The following is a 22,584-nucleotide window of genomic DNA, read 5'->3' on the forward strand; positions in this document are numbered from 1 at the left end:
ATATATTCTTCCAGCTTTTTTCAACTGAAGAAAATTAAGAAAATTGCCTGCTTTTTCTCTCCGGCTGCCCTTACTCAGATCGTCATTTCCCTGGTCCTGTCTAGATTAGACTTTTCCAACAGCCTTTACCTTGGGCTCCAAGCTGGAGAGTTAAAACGCCTCCAGCTGGTTCAAAACCAGGCAGCCAGACTTATTCTGAATCTATCTAAAAGGCAGTCTGTTAGATCAGGGTTGAAACAGCTACACTGGCTGCCTGTTGAGCAGCGAGTAGCTTTTAAAACTGGGTGCATCCTATTTAAGTCCCATAATGGAAAGAACAACCTAGGCGGAAATCTTAAATTGCCTACACAATGGTCACAGGACAAAAAATGGGAAAAGGGGGCAGTTTCCAATAAAATTTGTACTATTGTTATGTATACTAAATAAATTTTATTTTTAAACAGAAAAATATAAAAATGCATACATTTCAATACAGAAAAAAATCACATTTCATAAACACAAATGCACAATAAAAAACATATGATTTCTTTCACAAAGTTACGAAAAGATGGTGTGTCAAGTTGTATGTCAACGCGTTTCGGCGTCCAGCGCCTTTATCAAGACAGAAGACACTCTCTGAAAATAAAAAAGCATTTTAGTACAAAATATAAAAGAATTTATAGCTACTTTCTAATCCTAAGGTTTGCATTTATCAAATTGTTAAAACAAAATACATTCTAGTTAAAACAAAGGAAACTGCGAAGAAGGAAAGAGATATTTTGTCCTGTTATTTAAGGCAATATTTACGCCCTAACGATAAGAGCAAAGGTTAATACTTGCCTCTACTGTAGCTCATAAACTTATATTTCCACAAAACAATGTCTGACATGATTTATATCACACATATTTCTATTTCCTCTACTAGCAATTCTAAGTTCATCGATATTGAGAACCGACATTGTGCGATACACAAGAAATCATACTGTCATGCTTTCAAATAGATTCAAATCTGAACCAATTCTTATTATTTAAGAAACAATCTAAGGTTTGAAAATTCGATGATGATAAAGACAATCAATTATATGAATAAAAAAAACCATTTCAGTATGTCACATGAACAAAGATACATATTTCAAAGAACATATCTTGCTATCTGTCATGTAGTGAACAGAATTCTAAGAATGCGGTTCCACTTTCTACTAAGAAAATACCTGATACTAGGGGTACATTAATGATGACAACACTGTACTATATATACGGGAGTACATATTTCAATAGACCTGTACCGCTTTTCTCCCTTGTGGATAGGCAATATAAGGATGTAGTAATAATAAAAACGATATATCATATAGACATAGATCCACATTTCATTAGACATGCACTACTCTCTCCTTTACGGTAGAAAAATTGTAAGAATTCTAATTCAGTTAACCCTTGATTGTACTCTGAGTGACTAGCATAGTTGCTCCGGATGGTTGAAAACGATTTAAATAAAATCAAAAGGTGATAGTAAAGGGAAGAAATGTGATGAGATGGTATAAGAGGACTATCTAAACTTTAGGGCCCTATAATAGTATCTTATTATTACAAATAGAACACTCTTTTTCTTTTATTTAGAAACTGTTATTTGTATATAAAAATGGCAGATCTTATTTGTCTAAATAAGAGAACAGTCTTATTAAGGCATAGATCTTATAGTCTATGTAACATTATTATATAAATTATCTAATTTTGGACATTATTAGGTCCGCTTACCTATGGCTGTGAGCAGATCATAAACAGCTTGTAAAAGGAATCATGCGGTATTATCAGCGGAATTCTGCATTAGTTAATAAGAGAACACATAAGAATTACATGTAATTTTCAATTTATATAATTCTATTCAAAGGCTGTAAATTTATATTCAAGTGAAATTTCACATACCTAATATCTATTTAGTTCTTGTCTGTTATATTTTCCATACTTTGGTTCAATAATTAGGCTCAGCGCTTGATAATTCGATAAACCTAAAAGAGATGTCTGAAAGAATTGATATTCTGAGAATTACATACCATTTCATTTCGTTGTTTATTTTACCTATGCTCAGTCCTTAAAGTTCGTGGCTGGTTTACCTGATATTTAAAAATGATAAGACGCCGCCTCCACGGAAAGTTTCAATTCGTAACGGATTAACGGAGTGCCTTTCAGTTGCACCTGTATTGGAATTGTGTGTAAGAAGTGCGTGTCAATCATTTGAGGGTTAATGAATTATAACATATCGCAAACGGACGTGATATGGTTCTTACCTAATTAATTATTTATTAGTCCGTGAGCAACGAATAAAACGTGCTCCTAAAGCTGTTAAGATTATTTCGGGTATCGAGCGAGTCTGCTCACAATTCGGTCATAAGGTCGCTGCTAAGCTGAAAGTAAACAAAGTTTAATTACGATGTCATTTTAACGTTACGCGGCTTCGTTTTGACTTCTTTAAAGAAATGAAGGCCAATTGGTAACATACCTCACGGGGCACGGTTGGTTCCGCTTTACTTCTAAGGCGTTGTCTTAATAATGACGAACGCTGTGTGGAGAGGTTTGTTCTCGCTATACTTTTTTTCTCCCGAAAGTTGTCTCGTTACTGACAAACATTAAGGGCGGTCTTCGGATCCTCTCTATGGTCTATTAATGAGAAAAGGGGGCAAATTAATTAAAAACTAGACCAATAAGCATTTGTGCCAAAACGGCGGTCTATCTAAGCAAAGGTCGCGTTTACATACCGATGTTTTTTTCTTGATGGGATGCGTGGAGACGGTAGTCTTGTCCAGGCGGGTTTCAAAGCTGCATTAGAGCACGGAAGATTTCGCGCGTCTTTTTTATGACAGGGGCAGCCAATTGACACTCGTTTGTTGGGTGTTAACAATAGAACGCGAAGAAAGACTGTGGGAGTGGAAGCCTATATGGCAGACTGAAATATACTAAAATGCACTAAAGATGGAATTAATTATTTTTTTCCCTTTTTTTCTTTATAGAGAAGGGTATTTTTACGACTTACAAAATGCAAATGTTAATTTAAACAATTGCGTTCTCCCACGGTATTTCGCTGTTTAAACCTTCACGGAAAGTATTAAATGAAAAGATCCAAAAAACCTCACGTTTCTTTCGAATAGCTTCACCTCCTTTTTCATCGGGCACATTTATTCTTTCTAGTATGCGTCATGTGAAGTCATTTGGACCATGGCCTTGGTCCAAAAAATGTTTTACAAGTGGTGCTGTTACTTTCTTTGTTCTAACTGCCGAACGATGTTTTGACAATCTTGTCTGGATGGCTCGAGATGTCTCACCAACATACCCAAGCTGGCATGGGCATTTTAAGAAGTATATAACATTTGTAGTTTTACAGTTGGACATACTTTTGGCTGTGGCTGTGTAACCATTATGAGTTAAAGTAGCTCCTTTTTGAATACTGTCACAGGACTTACAACTGGAGCAAGGGAACGTACCTATGAGGGGATGGTCTCCAGTCAAGGTTTTCTGGACAAAAGTTTTTGTGTCTGAAGGATTCTTCATTCTGGAGCGCACAATGTAATCCTTTATGTTGTTTTGTTGCGTCTGTGCGCGAAAAGGGGTTTGTCTAATTTCTCTGTACCATTACTATTTAAAATGTGCCAGGACGAGTTGATCAGTTGTTTGATTTTTGCATCAACCGTCGAATGTCGCGTGATACATACCAGTTTATTATTGTCTTCCTTTGGTTTGCATCTTAAAAGGGCGTCTCTGTCATAGTAGCGTGCTCTCTTGTATGATTCCCTCACTAATCTGTGCGGGTAGCCTCTTTCCAAAAATTTCTTTTTCATTTCGACCGCTTTCATGTCAAAGTCTTGGAGATTTGTACAATTCCTCCTTACACGTAGGAATTGAGAGAACGGTATACTCTGTTTCTGGTTCCTGGGATGAAAGCTTCGAAAATGGAGAAGCGTGTTTCTCGCTGTTGGTTTCACATAAAGATCCACCTTTAATCTGCCTTCTTCATGAAAGATCCATATATCTAAAAATTCCAATTTATTGGAACTTACATGTGAGGTGAATTTTAAGTTACAGTCACATGCATTGAGCCACGCAAGGAACTCTTCCAGGGTCTGTCTCCCATCAGTCCAGACAAAAAAGATATCGTCAATGTATCTAGACCAATGGGAGACAGACTCGTAGAAGGGTGCTATCTCATTGTAAATATGGCGGGCCTCAAAGGCGGCCATATAGATGTTTGCCACAGAAGGTGCCAATGAAGCCCCCATACTAACACCCTTGATTTGGCGAAAGAGTTTATGTCCAAATTCAAAAATGTTCTCTTTGAGTACCATTTGGAGACATTGTAACAGGAAGTTTTTAGGGCAAGGTACATCGTAGAGATCGATAAACCATTCAACTGCTTTTATTGCTTCGTTTAGAGGGATGTTACTATAGAGAGACTCAACGTCTAACGTTACTAATATGTCTCTTAGAGGGTCAAAGATGATGTTTTCCACTTTATTTATCATGGCACTAGTGTCTTTTATGTAGGATGGAATATTTGGTATGAAAGGACAAAGGAAAGAATCAACGTATTTAGAAAGGGCCTCGGTTGGTGTGCCTATGGTAGACACAATCGGCCTGTATGGAGGATTTTTCTCATCCTTATGAATTTTTGGAAGGCCGTAAATACAGGCAGTTTTTTCTTGCATTACTGTTTAGGAAATCGAACTCTTTTTTATTAATGTCACCATTTTCTAAAGCTGCCAAGGTGATTGCATGTATATTTTTGACTACTTTATTTATTGGGTTATGTCTCTCAGGCTTGTAAAAGGCTTGATCTTCCAACATTTTTAACATGTTTGTCTCGTAGGATAAAGAGTCTATGACAGCTATACCTCCTCCCTTATCACAACTTTTAATCGTGATGGAAGTATTAGAGGCGAGCTCATGTAATGCTTCATGTTCGAGTTTATCAATGTTATATAATGGTTTTGGAATAAAACGAATAGTTCTTTCTAGCTTCTTTAAAACCACTAACTCAAATGCTGCTACCTCTGGACCAACCTGATCAAGTGAAGGACTAAAAGTTGATGGTAATCTGAGGGTGGTAGGTACTAATGATTGTGAATCCGTTGGTACCACTTGGAAATATTTCTTGAGTCTAATTTTACGAAAAAAAGATATTATGTCACTATACAGTTCGAAAACATTGGTACCACAATGGGGTACGAATGATAGTCCTTTAGAAAGTAAGCTAATACTAGATTCATTCAGACTGGAGGTTGATAGATTGAATATTGGAATTACATTCCTGCTTTCCAATATTGTCTGCTTCTCGTTTCTCAAATGAATTGAGGTTCCTCCTGTTGGTATTGGTTCTGGGGATCTAGCTGGTAATGGTGTTGGGGTTTGTAACCCCCTCTGCTTTGTGGCTGGAACCTCACTCGAGGACGGCCACGGTTCCCCCCGCGGTTCCCTAAAAAAGGAGTCTGTGCTTGATTCCGTTTTGCTTGGACAGAATTATAATTGCCATCTGATTCGTAAAATGCGTCATCTGTTTCGCTGATGCAAGTGTCCTATTTAAGTTCCTACATGACTCAGGCCCTCAGTTTATCAGAGATCTATTCAACAGATATGACCCTTCCCGCAATCTCCGGTCCACTCACAAATCCCTTCTGATCGTCCCCTCTTATGAGAGGAAGCGTCTCGGAGGCTGCTGCTTTGACCATCTTTCAGCCACCTTCCGGAACTCCCTTCCTCTTCAATTAAAACTGAGTGATAACATCCTGAGTTTCAGACACTCCCTTAAAACCTGGCTCTTCTCCCAGGCGTATTGCTGAGCCGCTTCATCTCTACCTCTAACCGGTGCGTTGTGTTCCTTCTATAGCGCCATGAAGCCCCCGGGCGTACGAGCGCTTAATAAATTCATATTAACATTAACATTAACATATATATTCACTTAAAAAACCATAGGTTTCAGGCAAGTTATAGTTAGGAATGAGCATTTAAAAAACCTTTGAAATTCACTGAAAAAACCATAGGTTTAAGGCACGTTATAGCTAGAAATTTGCATATAAAAAACCTTAGAATGTCACAGAAAAAACCATAGGTTTCAGGGGCGTTATAGTTAGTTGGACATTTCACTCATAAAAAAACAGTGAAATTCCCCCGTTATGGTTAGTTTAGCTAACTATAACTCGCGCCCCCGCAATGCATTGCTGATGACGTCACATATTACTTCACTTATGACATGGTCAGTGACATCACTCATGTTTTGGCGTGCCTGAACCGCCACTGCCAGCGCTGGTCGTTTTGAAAGGACATCGACTAATCAGTATGGGGTGTCTCGACCACGGGAGGGACACCCACGGGCATCTGTGCAATTGTAAACAGCTGGAAGCGAGAGGATTAAGCACAGCTTCCCTAACATCAATCAGGCTTTACACTCGAGATGACACTTTAATTGGCAAAATGATGAAAAAGCCTAATACTTTGAGACTTGGATAACGGACATTTATCTGTGATGATGGTGCAATATGGGACATTGAGGCCCCGCCAATCTGTTATTCTTGCCAAATGTGAGATGTTCCATTTTGGATTGGTTATAGCCCCACCAATGGAGTGCAATATAGAATAAAAGAACTGGAAGCGGAGCAGAATTTTTTTAATGCTTTTAGCACTGAAGAAGGTAACATACTGAAATGCTTTCTAAAGATCCTCGAGATTGTACCTCGTCCTTAGAGATGCTGTAGAACAGGACGGATTTACCTACCGTCACGGAGGTACCTGCTGCAGTGTTCGGCCGCCTGGTGTAGTTGTGTGTTGGAATAAATATATATATATCATGTGAGCAAGGCACAGGGGTGCCGAAACGTCATGAAATCGACAGGCGAATAAAGATTTGAATGCCGAAAAAAATTTTGGTCCGTGCTTGGTGTATCTGTGCCTGCTGGGATTGATACGCGCAGAGTATACTTTGGTTTTGGAATATATATATATATATATATATATATATATATATATATATATATATATATATATATATATATATTTCCGCACTTTGTACCCTCGCTGCAACAGACCTTCAATCCTCAGCCATCGACAAGAAAGAACAGAGTGCAGAGTTTTTTAATTTTCAGCACACCACGCCAGCATAACGTTTCGGCCTACACAGAGGCCTTGGTCACATGACGCACTGAGAGAGTTACGTGAATTTAAAGTGCTCGTGCATTGACAACGGTAGCATCTTATTGGTTACAACATAATCAGTGGGAGTGTCCAACCTAATTATTGAGCATTACCTTGCAATTGCAAAACGGGGAAGACAGGTAAATTTGTCAGAGTGCCTATCGTTATAATACATGTATGAATACATTAACAAATACCCGATAATTCACAATTATTTTAACAAGCGAGGAAATTCTGGGTATTACTAAATGCATATCAAAAACTTCATATATTTACAAAATGTGCAAATGAACGACCTCAATATGGGTGGGTCGAAGGGTGTTTTTTGATAACGGCGTAAATGCCTTAAATCCAATAAACCCTAATGCACAAACCAGAAAGTCCCCAAACTTTTCTCTAAAATATATACACAACATTTCATATATATACAACTATATACAATATAAATTCTGTGTACTACTACCCTTAAACTTAAGAATGCTATTTTGTAGTAGTATGCTAATCGGATAAATAAGGCACAGTCTCATATATAACTATACACTCCCCTCAAGTGCCCAGGATCCAGAGTTTACTGATACCCTTTACCAATACCGCTGTTACAAGTGCTAATATAAACAAGTGCAATTAAAAACAAATTTTACTGATGTTATAAAATTGTATACAGTTAAACATATATACTGAGGATATGTAGCAAAAAACTTTGTCACAGTTGATTGTAAAACCTAGTATCTCTCATCTTATATAGTTATTTTAAATCAACTTACAAACACCAATGGTAAATTTGACAATTTGCATCTATAATGGCCAGTAACAAAGACAGATGGGGAGATGGTATTGGGGGGCCCTAAGATGTAAGTGGCCCTATAGGCATGTATAAAAATCCTCCGTGGAGTTTAGACCATTTGGACTTTTACTATCCATCTCCAGGACGTATCTGGTCTCAAGAGCCCTTAAGATCCCATCTCGATTACCACCTCTCCTAAGTGGACCTACAGAGTCAATGGCATAGTATCTAAGGAGCCCACTGTTGTTATCATGGAACTCCTTGAAATGCCGCGCAACAGGGTAAGTGGCATCATTTGTGTTGATGGCCCTAATGTGTTGGAGCACCCTTTTGTGGACCTGCAATTTGGTGCTGCCAATGTATTGCAGGCCACATGGGCACTCCAGCACATAAACCACATACTCTGACTTGCACGTTAGTTGCTTGTTGATTTTACGAGGCACTGTAGAGAATGCTGTCAAGAACTCGGTCTTATTGAGCCCTTGGGAGCACGCTTTGCAACTGGAACATTTCCTAAACCCTCGACTGGCAGCCAGCCAATTTTTGGGTGGGATCACCTCAGGACTAGACTTAACTGGTGCATCCTGTAATGAAAAATCCTTCCTGTAGGTGATCGCAGGTCTATTAGGCATCTGTTCTCCAATGACTGGATCTAATTTAATCAGATTCCAGTGTTGGTTAATGATCTTTCTCAGTGCCCCGTGCTGACTGTTGTAGGTCCAAATGAGTCTGACTGGTTGTTCACTACTGGCTACTGTAGTTCTCTGAGCTTTCTTGTGGGTTAGAGCCTCATTACGGGACAGGGCATTGGCTTTTCTGATAGCTGTATCAATCAGATTTTCACAATAGCCCCTTGCCAAAAACCTTTGTTTACTAGCAGCTTGTGCAGCTGTACAGTGGGAGTCCGTACTACACACCCGCGGAATTCTAAGCATCTCCCCGTAGGGAATGCTTCGAATCAAATGCGGGGGATGGTGACTTCCCGCATGCAATATAGTATTGCCTGCAGTAGGCTTCCTATAAAGCTTGGTTTCTAGTCTGCCCTGGCTGACCTCTAGCGTAACATCAAGAAAGTGTGCTACCTCCTGACTGATATGAGATGTGAAGGACAAGTTAAATGAATTAGTATTCAGAACATCAATGAAACTGTCAGTCTCTTCATAGGTTCCACGCCAAATCATTAAAATATCATCGATGTATCTGTACCATCGGATGATATGGCGAGTGCAGATATCTCGGTGAATACCATTGAGGACCTGTCTCTCCCAGTACCCCATGTGGAGACAGGCGTAACTGGGAGAGAAACAGGCCCCCATGGCAACCCCTCTGACTTGTTGATAATACCGGTTCAGGAACATGAAGTAGTTGTGGTGCAAACAAAAACGCCAGTAGGTATATATAGTTAGGATTTTTTCTCTATGGGATTTTTGAAAATTCTATGTCTAATAACTTTGGCGTTTGTGGACGGAATTGGCTGAAATTTTCAGGAAAATGGGACATTTTGTTTCTGAGCAGCCCCTGCCAATTTGGGGGAGTTTCATCAAGGGGGGGCGAGAAAAAGGGGGGTCCCAAAACGCGTTTTTCCCATGTTAATTTCCATAGGGCGGTTGGCCTCACTTTTAGCTCGAACGGCTGAATGGATTTGCACGAAACTTGGCAAAATTGTAGGGACTGTTAGCCCGATGTGCCTTTGCTAGGTCTCAATATATGTGCTCCAGTGGATTTTGAGTAATTTAGGTTCAAAAAAAGATATATATCTGGGTGGAGCCTAACCACACATCTGATCTGATTGGCTGTCAGCACTTCATCCAAGAAGTGTTGGCAGCCATCTTGGGACCAATATACATGATAGCACCTCATTAAAAATCATTGTAGTTAATAGAGGGTTTTAGGACTTTAGTTACATTATAAATCATTTGTTGATGGTACCATACTCGTTTTAGGAATTGTGGTGGGTTCTAAGGTGATTTTACCATGTGAAAAAACCTTCTGCTGTGATATCATGAATATTGTTTGAAAGAAAACTAATATCTCATGATTTTCCCACAGTGGTTTGGAAGGGGATCTATAAGCTAAACTGAAAGCATATTTTCTGTAAATTCACATTATCTTTCTCAGTCATGTGAAAATGAAGTCTGACATTTTCAGTAAAACATGTACATCCAACATGGACAGAGACTGTCAGTTGATTCCTTTGTGTTCTACTGCAGCCTCCTAGAGTGTTCTAAAGAACAACTAGAGCGCTAACAGTCCTACTTATTACAAAGGTATGGCACACCTGAAGCCATCTTGATTGGAATAAAGTGGTAACTCTTAAAACATTTAATTTAAAAAGAAACAACATGAGGGGGTATATTTTGCCATAGAAAGTATGATTAGTGCTGCAGAATGAAAAATTAGGGCACATTTTTAGTGACTTCTCAAATCCTTTTCTATTTCATTAAAACATTCTGACATGCAGTCTCCCAAAATGGCCACCAGAGACAAAAGAGCCCAAATGTAGCCCAAATATCACCCAGATGTAGCCCAAGTATAGCCCAATGACAGAATGTCCCAGAGTGTTCTAAAGAACAACTAGAGCGCTAACAGTCCTACTTATTACAAAGGTATGGCACACCTGAAGCCATCTTGATTGGAATAAAGTGGTAACTCTTAAAACATTTAATTTAAAAAGAAACAACATGAGGGGGTATATTTTGCCATAGAAAGTATGATTAGTGCTGCAGAATGAAAAATTAGGGCACATTTTGAGTGACTTCTCAAATCCTTTTCTATTTCATTAAAACATTCTGACATGCAGTCTCCCAAAATGGCCACCAGAGACAAAAGAGCCCAAATGTAGCCCAAATATCACCCAGATGTAGCACAAGTATAGCCCAATGACAGAATGTCCCAGAGTGTTCTAAAGAACAACTAGAGCGCTAACAGTCCTACTTATTACAAAGGTATAGCACACCTGGAGCCATCGTGATGGGAATAAAGTGGTAACTCTTAAAACATTTAATTTAAAAAGGAACAAAATGAGGGGGTATATTATGCAATAGAAGGTATTATTAGTGCTGCAGAAAGAAAAATTAGGGCACATTTTGAGTGACTTTTCAAATCCTCTTCTATTTCATTAAAAAATTCTGACATGCAGTCTCCCAAAATGGCCACCAGAGACAAAAGAGCCCAAATGTAGCCCAAATATCACCCAGATGTAGCCCAAGTATAGCCCAATGACAGAATGTCCCAGAGTGTTCTAAAGAACAACTAGAGCGCTAACAGTCCTACTTATTACAAAGGTATGGCACACCTGAAGACATCTTGATTGGAATAAAGTGGTAACTCTTAAAACATTTATTTTAAAAAGGAACAAAATGAGGGGGTATATTTTGCCATATGAATTATGATTAGTGCTGCAGAAAGAAAAATTAGGGCACATTTTGAGTGACTTCTCAAACCCTCTTCAATTTCATTAAAAAATTCTGACATACAGTCTCCCAAGATGGCCACCAGAGACAAAAGAGCCTAAATGTAGCCCAAATATCACCCAGATGTACCCCAAGTATAGCCCAATGACAGAATGTCCCAGAGTGTTCTAAAGAACAACTAGAGCGCTAACAGTCTTACTTATGACAAAAGTATGGCACACCAGAAGCCATCTTGATTGGAATGAAGCGGTAAGTCTGAAAACACTCAATTTAAAAAGGAACAACGTGAGGGGGTTAATTTTGCCATAGAAAGTATGATTAGTGCTTCAGAAAGAAAAATTAGGGATCATTTTGAGTGACTTCTCAAATCCTCTTCTATTTCATTAAAAAAATTCTGACATGCAGACTGAAACATGCACTTTGAATACCAGCAGCAGACGTCCCTGGTGAGCAGTAGCTTTGCTACAGTGATCTAATGTGCAACTAGAGTGCTAACATTCAGAATTTATGGCAAATGTGTGACACATCTGAATGCCTTCTTGATGGAACCAAAGTAAACAAGCATTGAAAATGCAATAGATCTCGCCCTCGTTTAAGTTAAAGCCATTCTGTTTGTAATGAGGTGGCTTTTTAGCTTTGCTTTTATTAGTGTTTTTTCAACTTTCATGTAAATAACATGCATCTGTATGCATATAAGTATATGTATGCATGCATTTATGTTTGTATTTATATAGATATACAGATGATATATGTTTATATATGTATGTATATATATATATTCACTGAAAAAACCATAGGCTATAGACCATATATAGTTAGGAATTAGCATTTACAAAACCTTGAAAATTCACTGAAAAAACCATAGGTTATAGACCATATATAGTTAGGAATTAGCATTTACAAAACCTTGAAAATTCACTGAAAAAACCATAGGTTATAGACCATATATAGTTAGGAATTCGCATTTACAAAACCTTATTTTACTCACACAAAACCATTGAAATTCCATATATAGTTAGTTGCACTAACTATATATCGCGCACCCGCAATCCACTGCTGATGATGTCACATATTACATCATTCATGACATGGTCAGTGACATCACTGATGACATCACTGATGACATCTCAAATGACATCACTGATGACATCTCAAATGACATCACTGATGACATCACTGATGACATCTCATTTGACATTACTGATCACATCACTGATGATATCATTCATGTGATAATATGATGAACCTCTACAGACTCTAATATAACCTTAGATACAGTCAGTGTAAACAGACACTCACAGACTGTCACTCATCCATGGAGTTACTCACACACCTAGTCAGTCATGCAAAGAATCAATCACACCTCCATTTCCTCAACTATACAGGTATACAAACTTTACTTATTCAAACATATACTAACACATATTTACTCTCTTATACAATCCCTGATACAAGTTCACAATGATCCATACAGCCACTCACACATTCACTGACTCTTATGCACAGTTATTTATATATGTCAACTCTCACATGTACTGTGTTTTACATATGTATTTACTTTGACATGTAGCACTGAGATATCCATTCACTCACCAATACACTCATGCACACAGTCAACCGCCCATACAGCTGTTTCCACATGCACTTTTGAAACCATACATCTAGTGAATCAACTGCTCACACATCTATGCACAGAGTCATACACCTCCCAGCCACCGACACACACACTCAGTCTCCCATACAAATACTTGGGCAACCAATCAATAACCCATATAGTTACTCATACTTATCAACACATGCAACAGTTTACAGAACAACAGACATAATGATGCACAAATTAAGACAGTTTAGTCACTAACCCATGCACTCAATGAGACACATTTAATCACTCACTCATACAGTCAGTCATGCACCTACTAAATCCTTCATCCAGACACTTATACATCCACTCATTCTTCAATATGTAAGACATATTTTAACTTTACAGAAACATACAGTCACTGGATGTTGTCATCAGTGATGTCATCAGTGATGTCATTTGAGATGTCATCAGTGATGTCATCAGTGATGTCACTGACCATGTCATGAATGATGTAATATGTGACATCATCAGCAGTGGATTGCGGGTGCGCGATATATAGTTAGTGCAACTAACTATATATGGAATTTCAATGGTTTTGTGTGAGTAAAATAAGGTTTTGTAAATGCGAATTCCTAACTATATATGGTCTATAACCTATGGTTTTTTCAGTGAATTTTCAAGGTTTTGTAAATGCTAATTCCTAACTATATATGGTCTATAACCTATGGTTTTTTCAGTGAATATATATATATATATATATATATATATATATATATATATATATATTAGGCTCGAAATTCCCTTCTCAACAAAGGAAAAGAATGGCACTCACGAGGTTTTGTTGGCTCGGCAGCAGTTTATTTAGAAAAACGCGTTTCGGATTACATCCTTCATCAAAAGGTAATCAACAACAGACTGTGTCTACCCTTCATATGGATGGGCGCCATTTCTAAACAGTAAATACTTTGTTTATATACATATCCTTTGTCAAGAGTCAGTTTGACATGCCGGCATAATGACAAAGTTTTCACTATGTTTTTATAAATAAAAACAATGTGATTACAAACAATACAATTCATATCATTTCATAATATAGCCGTGGATCGGCAATTGCAAGTTGTTGTGTTAAGGCTGCTAGTCCTGGATCACCAGATAAATTGCGCCGTGTATCGGCCCCTGGACAATGTTTTCCTGTTTTCTACTATTTAAAAAAAAAATCCTCTCTCTCTTTTGCTATACAATGATCACATACAATAAATACCCATCATCTTTTCCTACAGTTGTTATGCTTATTTACTCAAGTGGACTGCCATATCCTCCCCACCATTTAAGCCATTAGGTATCTTAGTCCCCATATCAATGATATAGCGGGATTCTAGTGTCCTTAACTTAAGGACCCGATCCATATATATATATATATATATATATATATATATATATATATATATATATATATATATATATATATATATATATATATCTCCTCGCTCCTGTTGCACTTTGTTGACGCACTCGTACATGGGTGCTGTACTGGCGGGAAGTGCTGCCGCAATGTATTACGCTCCTCGTCCCCTTCCTTTACCAAAAGAGACACAGCACTCGTGGGGGGGAAAATTATTTGATTTTATTTGACTTTCAAACGCACCAGACGCGTTTCGGCATACGACATACCCTTGTACTACAGAGGAAGGCGTATGCGGAAACGCGTCTGGTGCGTTTGAAAGTCGAATAAAATCAAATGACTTTCCCCCCGCGAGTGCTGTGTCTCTTTTGGAAGGGGATGAGGAGCGTAATATATTGCGGCAGCACTTTCATTGACACCGTGAGAACTCCTCATTTCATCACTGCGCCTTTACCCTCTACATGGTGTTCCAACCCGCAACTATTCTCACCAGGAGCAGTGGCTTCTGGGAGTTGGAGTGTTTCTGAGCTACTACGGACTACAACCATGTGACTTGGGGGTGGAACTCACTACCTGCCAATCTGGTGGGAGATGGACACTTAAAGACGTGGGGTGGGGTTTCAACGCGGTAGCTGTGGCAACAGAAGAAGGCTCTCACGCCGAAATGCATCTTGCCTTGCAGTCCTGAATAAACGGCTCCCTCTGAATCCCCTTGTGTGGCCTCTTATCCTTTCCTGCTGGAGGGGTGTTCTGTGTGGATGTAAATTGCGTACTTGCCAGTTGTACGCAGGAGGCTCCGTTCCACTAAGCGGCAGAAGTTTTGCTGGCATCAGCTGTCGAAGCTGCTCTCTTTCGTCCGAGTTATCGGAACCACTTCTGCTCACCTCTATCGCAAGGTCAGCCAAGGACTCCTGCCAGGCGCAGCTCGTGACTGCACGAAGAGCCGAAATCACGGTATTGTCGTCTCAAGTCCAGGCTGCTCCGCACTTCAGAGGTTGGAATGATAAGGGGACCCGAGGGAGCATGTGGGACTTTCATTGACACCGTGAGAACTCCTCATTTCATCACTGCGCCTTTACCCTCTACATGGTGTTCCAACCCGCAACTATTCTCACCAGGAGCAGTGGCTTCTGGGAGTTGGAGTGTTTCTGAGCTACTACGGACTACAACCATGTGACTTGGGGGTGGAACTCACTACCTGCCAATCTGGTGGGAGATGGACACTTAAAGACGTGGGGTGGGGTTTCAACGCGGTAGCTGTGGCAACAGAAGAAGGCTCTCACGCCGAAATGCATCTTGCCTTGCAGTCCTGAATAAACGGCTCCCTCTGAATCCCCTTGTGTGGCCTCTTATCCTTTCCTGCTGGAGGGGTGTTCTGTGTGGATGTAAATTGCGTACTTGCCAGTTGTACGCAGGAGGCTCCGTTCCACTAAGCGGCAGAAGTTTTGCTGGCATCAGCTGTCGAAGCTGCTCTCTTTCGTCCGAGTTATCGGGAACCACTTCTGCTCACCTCTATCGCAAGGTCAGCCAAGGACTCCTGCCAGGCGCAGCTCGTGACTGCACGAAGAGCCGAAATCACGGTATTGTCGTCTCAAGTCCAGGCTGCTCCGCACTTCAGAGGTTGGAATGATAAGGGGACCCGAGGGAGCATGTGGGACTTTCATTGACACCGTGAGAACTCCTCATTTCATCACTGCGCCTTTACCCTCTACATGGTGTTCCAACCCGCAACTATTCTCACCAGGAGCAGTGGCTTCTGGGAGTTGGAGTGTTTCTGAGCTACTACGGACTACAACCATGTGACTTGGGGGTGGAACTCACTACCTGCCAATCTGGTGGGAGATGGACACTTAAAGACGTGGGGTGGGGTTTCAACGCGGTAGCTGGGGCAACAGAAGAAGGCTCTCACGCCGAAATGCATCTTGCCTTGCAGTCCTGAATAAACGGCTCCCTCTGAATCCCCTTGTGTGGCCTCTTATCCTTTCCTGCTGGAGGGGTGTTCTGTGTGGATATATATATATATATATATATATATATATATATATATATATATATATATATATATATATATATATATATATATATATATATCCAGAGGATCATCACACGGCAAGGCCGCGCTGCCAGTTCGCACAAATGACGAAGAGCAGACCCTTTAGTAGCTGGTGCAAAGTGCTTTTTAATTTATTAGTGCCAGCGCGTACGCAATGACGCGTTTCGCCTCGAAAAGAAGCTTGATCACATGACCATATATATATTGGCGGTCGCCAGTAGGTAGTTATAGTTAGGACGTATTATCCATAGGAATAGCATTGATTTGCTAATATCTTTGCCGCCGTTTGATGAATCTTTGGGAAATTCTCAAAAGTAATAAAGTAATGGGGCGCTCCCGTCAGTTCCTGCCTTGAAAGTTTTGGGGTGATTCATAAAGCGGGAACTGGGAAAAAAGGGGTCGTCCCAAAACACATTTTCCCCATGTTCATTTCCATAGGAAAAATTGGAACAGGCTTCAGTCCGAACTGCTGAATGGAGTTACACCGAATTTGGCAAAAACGAAGGTCTTGGTTCAGAAAGTGACCTTTTTTTTTAAACGGTGTAAATCTGTTTGGTAGTTTCTGACAAATAAAAAAAAGAAAACTTTCGATGTCGGAGCACCGAGGAAGAGTCACGACTCCTCCCAAGCATGCCAACACTCCAAACCAGAATGTGTTGGCAGCCATCTTGTGACTTGGTAATTGAGTCAAATGAAAACAGCAAAAAAAGTTGTAAAATAAGAAAAGGGGGCTGGATAGAATGACCCTGACCCCATTGGCCTGGGTCCTAGAAGGACCCCCAGGCCCCGAAAACAGCATATATTTTTTTTAAAACATCCGAAGTCACGCTGAGTGCACGAATCCTGACGGGAAATTTAAAAAATAATAAAGCACTTCATTTTTAAGAGGCCCCTGAGTGGGCCTGGTCCGGGGGGCAATCAGTAATTAATTACCAGGGACCTGCGGGGGCCCCCGCAGCCCCAGGGACCACCACCTCCCCGGGGCTTGTTGATTCAATGTGTGGGGGGGTCGTAACTCCCCCCATGATGCCCAGGGGACCAACACCTCCCAGGGGCATTTGTAATTGTATGGGAGGGACCTTTCTGGCCCCCCAAGCCCCGGGATTGCCACCTCCCCAGGGCATCTTTCATTAATTAGGGCACCCTTGAAGACCCCCCAAGCCGCCACTCCCCTCGGTTTTCATCATTAATTAGGGAGGGGGCCTCGTAGACCCCCCAAGCCCCGGGGACCGCCACCTACCCGGGGCTTCCATCATTAATTAGGGCGGAGGCCTTGCAGGCCCCCCAATCTCCAGGGACCATCACTTCCCCAGGGCTTTCATCATTAATTAGGGAGGAGACCACCACCTCCCCAGGGCTTCCATCATTAATTAGGGAGGGGGCTTAGCAGGCCCCCCAAGCCCCAGGGACAACCACCTCCATGGAGCTATGCAAATTAAGGGAGGGGGCCTCCGGGAGCCCTTGATGGCCCTCGGGACCACCACCCCACAGGGCCGGCCCTGAAATGTCCCGGGGTAGCCACCCCAACACATTGTTGTTTGCAATGACAGGGTCGGAGCCGTGTGGTTCCCGCCCTGTCATTGCAAACACTGGTTTGGTTCTTGGAAGCGAGGGCAGGAAACCCGCTCTCTCTTCCAAGAAGCAAAGCAGCATTGCTCCCCTGGTCCCAAAGCATTGCCCATCCCGCAGGAGGCAGGGACTGTAGGGGCATTGGGGCTCCCCCCACGGTCCCCAAGGGCATGCCTCAGGGGATGGGGTCCCGAGGCAGAATTAAACTATTTAGAATAGGGGATCATTTTTTTTCTTTCATGAGATTGGAGTCGCAACCCCATCGCGTCCAGCACAGCACCCAGTGTAAAAGCGATGGGTTCGCGACTCCATGCAAAATTTTAGAAAAAAGAATATGTATGTTTTTAATAGGTAGGATTCACTGTTGGGTTATAGGGTAGCTCTAAAAAGAGTCTTGTGTTTATTATGAGTTTGTTGTAGCTACATGTAAGTGTGGATGCAGAGCTTTAGGTTGTTGAGAAAGACTCTGTTTGGGCCCGATTCACATAACTAACTTAAGACAAAATCCTAAACTTACTACTTTTGGTATTCACAGAAGTTAGGATTTTGTCTTACGTTTGTCTTAAGACAGACTTAAGACAAAATCCTAACTTAAGTCTGTCTTAAGTCTGTCTTAAGACAAACTTAAGACAAAATTCTAACTTCTGTGAATACCAAAAGTAGTACGTTTAGGATTTTGTCTTAAGTTAGTTCTGTGAATCGGGCCCTGTTTCCCTGATATGTGAAGGGTACTCCATCACTCCTGTAGATGCCTTCCATATCAAAATGTAGATTGTTGTTATATATAGAGCCCATCCTATCGTCTCTAAGGTAAGCAGAAACAACTTTATTGACTTCTTTCCACCTTTCTCAATCTGTAGATAGAATTGATTTGGACACTTCTATTTCTGTCTTTGGCATATGTTAGAGCATACAAAGACAGTTTGAGGTAAAAGCAACATCAATTGTGCATAGGTGTCCTTTATTGGTATTTCCAGACCTACTCCAGTCAATGTGCCTAGGTCATAGCCACCACAGTGCACAATCATGAGGTCAGGGGGTTGGAGATGCAAAAACGTTTTAACCGAAGGCATCAATTGGTGCCACTTTAATCCTCTCTGTGTAATCCATTTAATATCCTCATTTTGCAAAGCTAGGTCTTTGTCAATACCTCTGCGTTCAGCATATCTTTTGCACCAGAAAACATAGCTGTGTCCAACAATCCTCACTGTAAGCATCTTGGAGGGATGTCTGGAAGTAATGAACAAATAGCTGTAGCTGAGGTAGTCAGTTGGTAGAATGACAAGTATGTAAAATGGTGGACAAGATGCTGTTTTTTAACAAGTAGAGAATTGATTGGCTGTTTAAGAAAATTGTATATTCAAAAATAGGGTGCATTTTTCTTACTGGTTAGTAAAAACAGTTGAAAGGTACAGTAGATAGGATAAGCTAATATTTTGGAAATGTCAACCACACCTGCTGTTTGCATTTGTAACATTGTGTGGTGAAGTTGAAAATATGGTGAACTTGTGACCTGTCAGTTGAGTTGAATGTTCCATGAACTGTTACTATGAAAACTGGCATTAAGCAGAATGGAGAAGGGTTTAAAATTAACTGTGTACTTAACATGTGAAATTGTAATTTATATATAAGTGAATTATTATTAAAGTAAGATTTTCCAAATCAGTAGTATCTTTAGTAGTGGTGTGTTGTTAAAAATGTGTCATATTTTTATTTGTAACATATTTTTGAACTCCCAAATGGATATGCGGCTCTATTCCTTTGCTGCACGGTGGAGTCGCGGCTCCCAAAAATTCCAGAACCAGTTTGGGCACTTTTAGAAGTCAGTTGGTGAGGGTTAATATGTCTAACCAATAGAAATGTGTTTTAGAATTTAAAAAAGGTAGGAAGCAATGCGATTTGTTACTTACATTTATTTGTGTAGAGAAAGAGAGGGAAACTTTGCCATTGCTGGTTTTGCTTTGCTGAGAGGAATGCATTATATTATTATGTGCATAAGAAAATCTTTTATGAGTTTCTAATATTTTAAATTCTACACATCAATGTGAAGATATTTAGATTCATATTTGTATACTGTATTACACCAAATGTTGCTTAGTAAAATTAATTGTATAATAAATCAACAACAAAAAACAAAAAAAACATTTGTGAGCTTTCTGGAAAGGGGCTGGAGCCTGCGTTTTTTGATCATCTCCACAGTTTGGCGTGACACTACTGACTTACGAACTACTGCAGAGATGGTTTTATATTGATTTTTGCGAAGTGAGGCCATCGGGATCTGAACCAGTTCCAAAATCCAGAATCACGCTGCCTGCACCAAATCCCAACCACGTTGGTGGCTACAAACTGGCTGTTGCTACGTTTGCAGGAATTGAGAGCAAATTTGGACTTCATCTCCCACGATTCAAGCCTTCGACTCCTACCTCAGTGGCAGTCGAAGCCGCAAGTCCATAAAGAGATTTTCTAGCCCAGGGGTTTCTTTCCAGATGACTTGAGGTTGGCAAGAAGCATCTCTTCACCTGTCAATATTCCTTGGCTTAGTTTTGATTTGTCACTTTAGTCATCTGTTTTGTGTAAGATTTTAATATAGTAGCTTTTAATGAATGAGCCTCTTTCTCTGTGCTTCCGTAGAGAGATCACTGTGAAAGACTTGATGGACCACATCGCGGGTCAGGCTCTCGGATGTATTCATTCCAATTATGTACGTGTTGATAAATTTCAAAGGAACCCTGGTTTGTAATGTGGATGTTTTGGGTTTTTTTTGCTCATAGGAAAGAGATTTAAATAAGGTGCTGCAGCAGTTCAGAAGTGGAATGTTCTTTGCAGCCATGTGAATGTTTTACCAAATTGAACTTTATATTCCAAAGTGGTTACAAATTGATTGCACAAAATGTTATGTTAACACATCACTGATCATGGCGGTGAAAGCAGAATTATTTAGAATATGTAATAAAGAGATTAATCAGTGGTACACTGAATGTTTAAGCATTACTAGTAATTGTGAGTTAATAAAATAGCCATGTTGGCCTCATCATTTTGTCAACAAAGTATTCCCCTTTGGGTAAACTTCAGAGTAAACCACAGTGTTATACTAAACATACACAAACATGTACAATAAGGAGCAATAAATGATTAACATGAATCAGACATACAAAAGACCGTGTACATTTTATTTAAGTAATATAAAAACAAATTATAAAACAGTACATTGTCAGAAATCAAGATAAGAAATTCATTATAAAATGTGGGACAGTGCATAAATTTATAATGATGTTCATTGTAGTTTGTTTTATTATAGTTAAATGTTGTTTGACATTTATTTATTTTGAGTTTTATAGAGTGTGAACTAGACCCGTGAGGGTATCAGAGCACTTTACAGGATTGACAGGTGACATACAAGACTTAGGAAGGGTGGATACAATTGAGGAACAGCAGGTCGCTGCATTAAACAATAAAGGAAAAGAATAAGCAGTAACAAATCCCGGATACATGTGGGATAAAAACAGAATAAAACATCATGCAAGAGAGGCAGTCTCAGTTCCCGGGTAGGGTGCCCAGAAGTGCCTGGCAAAAATCATCCGGAAAAGCTGTGGGTAATGTCCTAGTAGTATGTGAAACAGAGTTGCTGAGGTGATTACAATGCGAGCGTTAGGAGAGGAATTTGCCCATTAGGAAAGTTTTGGCCTCCTTTTTGAAGTGTGCCAGAGACAGAAGATTTCTGATGGCGGGCGGGAGTGAGTTCAATATTCTTGGGGCTGCCCCAGAAAAGGCACAATTGTACGATTTCTTTTTCCGCAAGCGTGCTGGTTGAAGCAACATGTTTCTAGCAGACGGTGAGTTTCTGGTTCCTCTGGATATCACTAGTTGTTAGGCGAGATATCCTGGCGATTAGGAGTAAAGAGCCTTGTGCGTGATGCAAGCCAGTTTAAGTTGGATTCTGGCCTCGAGAGGAAGCCAGTCTAAAGCTTTAAAGTGAGGAGAGACATGGTTGAATTTCTTTGAACCTGTTAGGAGTCCGGCAGCGGTGTTGAGGCAGGATTTCAATGAGGCCATAGAGTTCTTGGGTAGACCTGAGAGGGTAGATCAAGCATATTCTAGTCTGCAGATGACTAGTGCCTGGGTTGCCATTTTTAGGTCAGGAATGTCGAGGAAAGGTTTCAGGTGTCTCAAGTAGTTCAGGTGAAATCTAGCAGTTTTAGCCATCAAGTTGATATGGGCACGCATAGTCAGGCCGCAGTCTAGGGTTATTCCAAGGGATTTAGCAGAGTCCACAATGGTAGGAGGACAGTTTAGCACTGTGACAGCCTTGATCCATTCATGAATGTCTGGGTTGGTTTTTGGTGGGGAGATAAAAAGAAATTCAGTTTTTTGCGTTTAGTTTGAGCTGGTTAGATGTGAGCCAATGCAGGGTCAGCTTCAAGGCCTCATTCAGGGACCGAATGTCTTCTGGAGAAGAGATTTTAATGTAGATCTGTGTGTCATCAGCACACATGTGGTAGGCGATGTTGGCAGTGCGTAGCACCTCTGAGAGCTGTTCAAGGTAAAGATTGAAGAAGGTGGGGGATAGGGTTCAACCTTGGTGGACTCCAACCGTGATAGGATAAGTTCCAGTTGATTAGGATTCTCTGT

Source organism: Lissotriton vulgaris, chromosome 1_1 (assembly GCF_964263255.1).
Source record: "Lissotriton vulgaris chromosome 1_1, aLisVul1.2, whole genome shotgun sequence".
NCBI lineage: Eukaryota > Metazoa > Chordata > Amphibia > Caudata > Salamandridae > Lissotriton > Lissotriton vulgaris.